The 8865-nt window shown below is 40.9% G+C and overlaps 1 protein-coding gene across 2 annotated transcripts in view; it reads left to right on the top strand.

The window, feature by feature from the left end:
- Nucleotides 1-8865, top strand: part of PDCD1LG2 (programmed cell death 1 ligand 2) — a 73315-nt gene that overhangs the window by 18200 nt on the left and 46250 nt on the right. The gene's annotated exons all lie outside the window — the stretch shown is intronic.

The raw sequence follows: 8865 nt of genomic DNA, 5'->3' as shown, positions 1-8865 counted from the left end.
CTGTTTGACTTATTTCGCTCAGCATAACACCCTCCAGTTCCATCCACGTCGTTGCAAATGGCAAGATCTCATTCCTTTTGATGGCTGCATACTATTCCATTGTATATATATACCACCTCTTCTTTATCCATTCCTCTGTCGATGGACATCTTGGCTCTTTCCACAGTTTGGCTATTGTGGACATTGCTGCTATAAACATCGGGGTGCACGTACCCTTTCGGATCCCTACTTTTGTATCTTTGGGGTAAATACCCAGTACTGCAATTGCTGGATCATATGGTAGCTCTATTTTCAACTGTTTGAGGAACCTCCATACTGTTTTCCAGAGTGGCTGCACCAGCTTGCATTCCCACCAACAGTGTAGGAGGGTTCCCCTTTCTCCGCATCCCCGCCAACATCTGTCATTTCCTGACTTGTTAATTTTAGCCATTCTGACTGGTGTGAGGTGGTATCTCATTGAGGTTTTGATTTGGATTTCCCTGATTCCGAGCGATATTGAGCCCTTTTTCATGTGTCTGTTGGCCATTTGGATGTCTTCTTTGGAAAAATGTCTGTTCATGTCTTCTGCCCATTTCTTGATTGGATTCTTTGTTCTTTGGGTGTTGAGTTTGATAAGTTCTTTATAGATTTTGGATACTAGCCCTTTATCTGATATGTCATTTGCAAATATCTTCTCCCATTCTGTCAGTTGTCCTTTGGTTTTGTTGACTGTTTCCTTTGCTTTGCAAAAGCTTTTTATCTTGATGAAGTCCCAATAGTTCATTTTTGCCCTTGCTTCCCTTGCCTTTGGCGATGTTTCTAGGAAGAAGTTGCTGCGGCTGAGGTCGAAGAGGTTGCTGCCTGTGTTCTCCTTTAGGATTTTGATGGACTCCTGTCTCACATTGAGGTCTTTCACCCATTTGGAGTCTATTTTTGTGTGTGGTGTAAGGAAATGGTCCAGTTTCATTCTTCTGCATGTGGCTGTCCAATTTTCCCAACACCATTTGTTGAAGAGACTGTCTTTTTTCCATTGGACATTCTTTCCTGCTTTGTCAAACATTAGTTGACCATAGAGTTGAGGGTCCATTTCTGGGCTCTCTATTCTGTTCCATTGATCTATGTGTCTGTTTTTGTGCCAGTACCATACTGTCTTGATGATGACAGCTTTGTAATAGAGCTGGAAGTCCGGAATTGTGATGCCGCCAGCTTTGCTTTTCTTTTTCAACATTCCTCTGGCTATTCAGGATCTTTTCTGGTTCCATACAAATTTTAGGATGATTTGTTCCATTTCTTTGAAAATAGTGGATGGTATTTTGATGGGGATTGCATTGAATGTGTAGATTGCTCTAGGTAGCATTGACATCTTCACAATATTTGTTCTTCCAATCCATGAGCATGGAACGTTTTTCCATTTCTTTGTGTCTTCCTTAATTTCTTTCATGAGTATTTTATAGTTTTCTGAGTACAGATCCTTTGCCTCTTTGGTTAGATTTATTCCTAGGTATCTTATGGTTTTGGGTGCAATTGTAAATGGGATCGACTCCTTAATTTCTCTTTCTTCTGTCTTGTTGTTGGTGTATAGGAATGCCACTGACTTCTGTGCATTGATTTTATATCCTGCCACTTGACTGAATTCCTGTATGAGTTCTAGCAGTTTTGGGGTGGAGTCTTTTGGGTTTTCCACATAAAGTATCATATCATCTGCGAAGAGTGAGAGTTTGACTTCTTCTTTGCCAATTTGGATGCCTTTTATTTCTTTTCGTTGTCTGATTGCTGTGGCTAGGACTTCTAATAATATTTTGAATAGCAGTGGTGATAGTGGACATCCCTGCCGCGTTCCTGATCTTAGGGGGAAAGCTCTCAGTTTTTCCCCATTGAGAATGATATTCCCTGTAGGTTTTTCATAGATGGCTTTTATGATATTGAGGTATGTACCCTCTATCCCTATACTCTGAAGAGTTTTGATCAAGAAAGGATGCTGTACTTTGTCAAATGCTTTTTCTGCATCTATTGAGAGGATCATATGATTCTTGTTCTTTCTTTTGTTAATGTATTGTATCACGTTGATTGATTTGCGGATGTTGAACCAACCTTGCAGCCCAGGGATAAATCCGACTTGGTCGTGGTGAATAATCCTTTTAATGTACTGTTGGATCCTATTGGCTAGTATTTTGGTGAGAATTTTTGCATCCATGTTCATCAGGGATATTGGTCTGTAATTCTCCTTTTTGATGGGGTCTTTGTCTGGTTTGGGGATCAAGGTAATGGTGGCATCATAAAATGAGTTTGGAAGTTTTCCTTCCATTTCTCTTTTTTGGAACAGTTTCAGAAGAATAGGTATTAATTCTTCTTGAAATGTTTGGTAGAATTCCCCTGGGAAGCCATCTGGCCCTGGGCTTTTGTGTTTTGGGAGATTTTTGATGACTGCTTCAATTTCCTTAGTGGTTATAGGTCTGTTCAGGTTTTCTATTTCTTCCTGGTTCAGTTTTGGTAGTTGATACATCTCTAGGAATGCATCCATTTCTTCCAGGTTATCTAATTTGCTGGCATAGAGTTGCTCATAATATGTTCTTATAATTCTTTGTATTTCTTTGGTGTTGGTTGTGATCTCTCCTCTTTCATTCATGATTTTGTTGATTTGGGTCATTTCTCTTTTCTTTTTGATAAGTCGGGCCAGGGGTTTATCAATCTTGTTAATTCTTTCAAAGAACCAGCTCCCAGTTTCGTTGATCTGTTCTACTGTTCTTTTGGTTTCTATTTCATTGATTTCTGCTCTGATCTTTATTATTTCTCTTCTCCTGCTGGGTTTAGGCTTTATTTGCTGCTCTTTCTCCAGCTCCTTTAGGTGTAGGGTTAGGTTGTGTACTTGAGACCTTTCTTGTTTCTTGAGAAAGGCTTGTATTGCTATATACTTTCCTCTTAGGACTGCCTTTGCTGCATCCCAAAGATTTTGAATAGTTGTGTTTTCATTTTCATTGGTTTCCATGAATTTTTTTAATTCTTCTTTAATTTCCTGGTTGACCCATTCATTCTTTGGTAGGATGCTCTTTAGCCTCCATGTATTTGAGTTCTTTCCGACTTTCCTCTTGTGATTGAGTTCTAGTTTCAAAGCACTGTGGTCTGAAAATAGGCAGGGAATGATCCCAATCTTTTGGTACCGGTTGAGACCTGATTTATGACCTAGGATGTGATCAATTCTGGAGAATGTTCCATGGGCACTAGCAAAGAATGTGTATTCTGTTGCTTTGGGATGGAATGTTCTGAATATGTCTGTGAAGTCCATTTGGTCCAGTGTGTCATTTAAAGTCTTTATTTCCTTGTTGATCTTTTGCTTAGACGATCTGTCCATTTCAGTGAGGGGGGTGTTAAAGTCCCCCACTATTATTGTATTGTTGTCAAAGTGTTTCTTTGCTTTTGTTATTAATTGCCTTATATAATTGGCTGCTCCCATGTTAGGGGCATAGATATTTACAACTGTTAGATCTTCTTGTTGGATAGACCCTTTAAGTAGGATATAGTGTCCTCCCTCATCTCTTATTACAGTCTTTGGTTTAAAATCTAATTTGTCTGATATAAGGATTGCCACCCCAGCTTTCTTTTGGTGTCTATTAGCATGGTAAATGGTTTTCCACCCCCTCACTTTCAATCTGGGGGTGTCTTTGGGTCTAAAATGAGTCTCTTGCAGACAGCATATCGATGGGTCTTGTTTTTTAATCCAATCTGATAGCCTGTGTCTTTTGATTGGGGCATTTAGCCCATTTACATTCAGGGTAACTATTGAAAGATAGGAATTTAGTGCCATTGTATTGCCTGTAAGGTGACTGTTACTGTATATTGTCTGTGTTCCTTTTTGGTCTATGTTGCTTTCTGGCTCTCTCTTTGCTTAGAGGACCCCTTTCAATATTTCTTGTAGGGCTGGTTTCGTGTTTGCAAATTCCTTTAGTTTCTGTTTGTCCTGGAAGCTTTTTATCTCTCCTTCAATTTTCAATGACAGCCTAGCTGGATATAGTATTCTTGGCTGCATATTTTTCTCATTTAGTGCTCTGAATATATCCTGCCAGTCCTTTCTGGCCTGCCAGGTCTCTGTGGATAGGTCTGTTGCCAATCTAATGTTTCTACCATTGTAGGTTACGTATCTCTTCTCCCGAGCTGCTTTCAGGATTTTCTCTTTGTCTCTGAGACTCGTAAGTTTTACTATTAGATGTCGGGGTGTTGACCTATTTTTATTGATTTTGAGAGGGGTTCTCTGTGCTTCCTGGATTTTGATGCCTGTTTCCTTCCCCAAATTAGGGAAGTTCTCTGCTATAATTTGCTCCATTATACCTTCTGCCCCTCTCTCTCTTTCTTCTTCTTCTGGGATCCCAATTATTCTAATGTTGTTTCGTCTTATGGTATCACTTATCTCTCGAATTCTGCCCTCGTGATCCAGTAGTTGTTTATCTCTCTTTTTCTCAGCTTCTTTATTTTCCATCATTTGGTCTTCTATCTCACTGATTCTCTCTTCTGCCTCATTTATCCTAGCAGTTAGCGCCCCCATATTTGATTGCACCTCATTAATAGCCTTTTTGATTTCTACTTGGTTAGATTTTAGTTCTTTTATTTCTCCAGAAAGGGTTTCTCTAATAACTTCCATGCTTTTTTCAAGCCCAGCTAGTATCTTTAAAGTGATGATTCTGAACTCTAGATCTGACATCGTGCTAATGTCCGTATTGAGTAGGTCCCTGGCAGTCGGTACTACCTCTTGCTCTTTTTGTTGAGGTGATTTTTTCCGTCTTGTCATTTTGTCCAGAGGAGAATAGATTAATGAGAGAACAAAATGCTAACAGTTTAACAACGTTCCCAGAAAATATACTCTAAACAAATCAGAAAAGACCTGAAGCAGTGGGAAAAGAAAGGGAAAGAGAGAAAAAAGAAAAAGAAAAAGAAAAAAAAAAGGAAAAGAAAAAGAAAAAGATAAAGATAAAAACAAACAAAAACAGAACAAAACAGAACAAAACAGAATGTGATCAAATATGATCAGGCTGGTATATAGATCAGTGCCACACACTAGATTTTGGGTGTATTTGGTCTGTTAGAAGAAAGTGCCTCCCAAAATTTTAAAGAAAGAAAAACTTATATATGTACAAAAATAAGGGTTGATATGATGAAGGGATGGAATATGACTATAAAGATGGAAATTATAAAAAAGTTTATAAGAGGAATTGATAAGAAGTTGTTTGAAAAAAGAAAGAAGAGGATTTTAAAAAAAAGAGAGAAAAAAAAGGGGAGAGAATGTGATCAGGCAGGGGAGTAGGAAAAAACCATACAATAGAGATTTAGGGTATATTTTGATCTGTTAGAAGAAACTATCTCAAAATTTTAAAGAGAGAACAACTTATATATATATGCCTAAAATACGGGTAACTACTATGAAGGGATAGAATATGACTCTAAAAATGAAAAATAAAAATGTTTTTTTTTTTTAAAAAGGGATTGATAAGATGTTGGTTGAAGAAGGGAAAAAGAAAAATTCAAAAAAAAAAAAGACAGTTAAAAAAAATTAACTTTGAAAGACTAAAGAATCATGGTAAAAAAGCCATGAATTCTATGTGCAGTGTTCCCCTAGCGCTGGAGTTCTGCCGTTCTCACTGATCGGTAAACTTGGTCTTGGCTGGCTGTTCTCGCTGATCTTCTGGGGGAGGGGCCTGTTGCCGTGGTTTCCAAATGTCTTTGCCGGAGGCGGAATTGCCCCGCCCTTGCCGGTCCGGGCTAAGTAATCTGCTCGGGTTTGCTCTCGGGAGCTTTTGGTCCCTGCAAGCTTTCCGTACAGCTTTGGAGGCGGAGAGTGAAAATGGCGGCCTCCCAGTCTCCGCCCCGGAGGAGCCGAGAACTCAGGTCCCCGCTCCTCAGTGCGCCCCCAGAGAAAAACCGCCAGTCACTCCCGTGTCCCCGGTCTCCGGCTGCACTCCGCGCTCACCCGGCCTGTGACCGCGCCTTTCTATCTGGCACCCGACCCCGGGTGGAGTCTCCAAACCCAGCAGATCCCCGCGGTGCGCTCTCGCGCCGCTCCTCCCGGGGGAAGAAGGTGAGTCTCCCCGGATCTGCCGCTTGTTGGGTCCCTGCTGGAGGAGCAGTGGCGCGACTGTGCCGCGGATCACGGTCTATGACAACCCCGAGCTGAGAGCCCGCGCCTGGGCTCCGTCTCTGCAGCCGGCTTCCCTGCTCCGATCCCTGGGAGCTCTGCCGCACTCAGGCACCCCCGGTCTTTCTGTGACCCCGAGGGTCCTGAGACCACACTGTCCCACGAGGGTTCCACCCCCCACTTCGCCACCAGAGTGACGTCCCTCAGCGGAGCAGACTCTAAAAGTCCCGATTTTGTGCCCCGCAGCTCTATCACTTGCCAGAAGCGGCCGACGGAGGCCCCTCCCCTGCCGTCTATCCTCCCGAATATCGCCTCGGATTCACTTCTCCGCACGTCCTACCTTCCAGAAAGTGGTCGCTTTTCTGTTCAGAGAGTTGTTGCTCTTCTTTTCTTCGATCTCCTGTTGAGTTTGTAGGTGTTCAGAATGGTTTGATCCCCATCCAGCTGAATTCCTGAGACCAGACGAAATCCAGGTCTCCTACTCCTCCGCCATCTTGCTCCGCCAATCCTCTATTTGACCATTTTTAATTGGTTTGTTCATTTTCTTACTAAGGTTTTAGAATCTTTGTATATTCCAGATGCAAGTCCTTTATCAGATGTGTGATAAGCAAATATTTTCTCTCGGTCTGTGGCTCATCTTTTCATTCTTTTAATAGTGTCTTTTGCACAGCCAAGATTTTAAATTTGGTGGAATCCAGTTGATCTTTTTTTTTTCTTACATGGACTGTGTTTTTGGCATCATGTCTAAGAACTGCCTAACCCAAACTCTCAACGATTTTCTCCTATGGTTTTCTTAATACTTTCTAGTTGTACATTTTACATTTAGGTTTATAATCCATCTTGAGTTAATTGTCATAGAAGATATAAAGTATAGGTTGAAGGTAATTCTTTTTCTTTTTTGTGATTGGAGGTCCAGTTTCTTCAGCCCCATTTGTTGAAAAGACTGTCCTTTCCTCATTGAATTGCCCTTGCACGTTTGTCAAACATGAATTGGCCATATTTGTGTGGGTCTATTTCCGAACTCCATTCTGCAGTCTGTCCTTTGTGTATATGCTTTCCCTCATAGCACACTCTTCTGATTTCTGTAATTCTTTTTTTTATTATATTTTTATTTCAAAACCTAAGTACATCTTGTAACCCAGATACATTTAAGGGGAAATATTCATTTCTGTACTTTGTCATGTCTTGGAGGAAAAGTAACCCCAATTATTATTCCTTTTATTGATTTTTTTCCTTTTTTTCCTTCTTTCTTCATCCTCCGGAGAGGGATAAAAATCAGGGGGTCACATGACCATGGTGATGCTTGAGGTCACTCTGGGGTGGGGACCACACCGTGGGTCACTCCCCTTAACCTATCTTCACACTCTAAAACTACTTCTTCAGACCCCTGAGGTATACAAAGCAGAAGAATCAGGTTGCGGAAAGGATTTCTAAGAGATGAGATGTCCCCGTGCAGTATTCCTACAGAGAGGAGCAGATGAGTCAGGTGCCCAGAGCAGGCTTCTATCCTCAACTAGGAACTAGAGTTTTCTGAAACCTGTGGTTCTGTAAAGCAGCCCCCACCTTTCAAGTTCATTAAGTACAGAGTCTGAAAAAAACTTCAGCTTCTGTTACCAAATGGAAAAAAAGAAGTATGAAATTAGCTTAAAGGGGAAGCTATCTTAGAAGGTAATGCAAATGATTTGTTTTGTGTTTCTGGAGACATGACAGGTGCTGACTCCTATTGATGCCTGATAGCAAATAAAATACACAGTTTCCCTAAGAACTTTCAAAGACTCCAGCATTACTAAAGCCTGCTGCTTTCATCTGTTTAAAGAAACTGCATGTGTGAATTTTTCATGCCCTGGCCAAACGCGTTACCCTTTAATTTAGTCAGGGGGGCCAAATGAATGGGAAAACCTGCTCTGCTTTGTTTTTGTCTGCTTAATTCTGTAGTTGTGGAAACTTTCCAGTTTTCTCCTTTGTCTCATGACTTCAGCACTTCAGTGCTGGGTTGAAGCTTAATATAATAACCCCTGATTTCAAGCTGTATTACAAAGGTATAGTCATCAAAACAGCATGGTATTGGCATAAAAACAGACACATAGCTCAAACAGAATAAAGAACGCAGACACACACACACACACACACACACCCCACCACCACCCCCCAAATGTATTTTCTTTAGCATAAAGTGGAAAAGTGTATCTATCTCCTTCGTGGATGTAATATGTACATGCCAGGGCATATATGGTCCTATCTATAGAGTTGTTAGTACAGGCTTTCAAGACACAGAGATATGAACTGGAATTCCAACTCCACGAACTACCACTCTTTGACCTTGGACAAGTTGTATCACTTCTGTAAGCCTAAGTTTCACCATGATAACTACTACCTTGTGGAGTTTGGGGAACGTCAAATGAGATGATGATGTGAAGATTAGCCCAGTGTCTGGCTCACTGTGTTTAATAAATGTTGACGATTACTCTGCTTCCCAGTAACAGCCCAAGTGCAGGCTCATGTTATAAGTCTTCTTCTCAGACAGTAATGTGCACATGAACCACCTCAACTTTGTTAAAATGTGGAGTCTGCTTCCCTAAGTCTGAGACCGAGCCTGAGATTCAAAAATCTCTCACTTGCTCCCAGGTGAAGCTGATAGTTGATAATAAAAGATAATAAAGGCGGGATAATAAAAGATGTTTGCCTGAGCAGGTGTTTTACTTATCTAACCAATGGTTTTCAATACTCTGCGCATTAGAAGCTTCCAAGGAAATTTAAAAAAAAAT

This window comes from Phoca vitulina, unplaced genomic scaffold (genome assembly GCF_004348235.1).
Source record: "Phoca vitulina isolate PV1807 unplaced genomic scaffold, GSC_HSeal_1.0 scaffold37, whole genome shotgun sequence".
In the NCBI taxonomy this organism is placed as follows: Eukaryota; Metazoa; Chordata; class Mammalia; order Carnivora; family Phocidae; genus Phoca; species Phoca vitulina.
The sequence above is the reverse complement of the archived record's forward strand: the minus strand, read 5'-3'. Positions and strand labels throughout refer to the sequence as shown.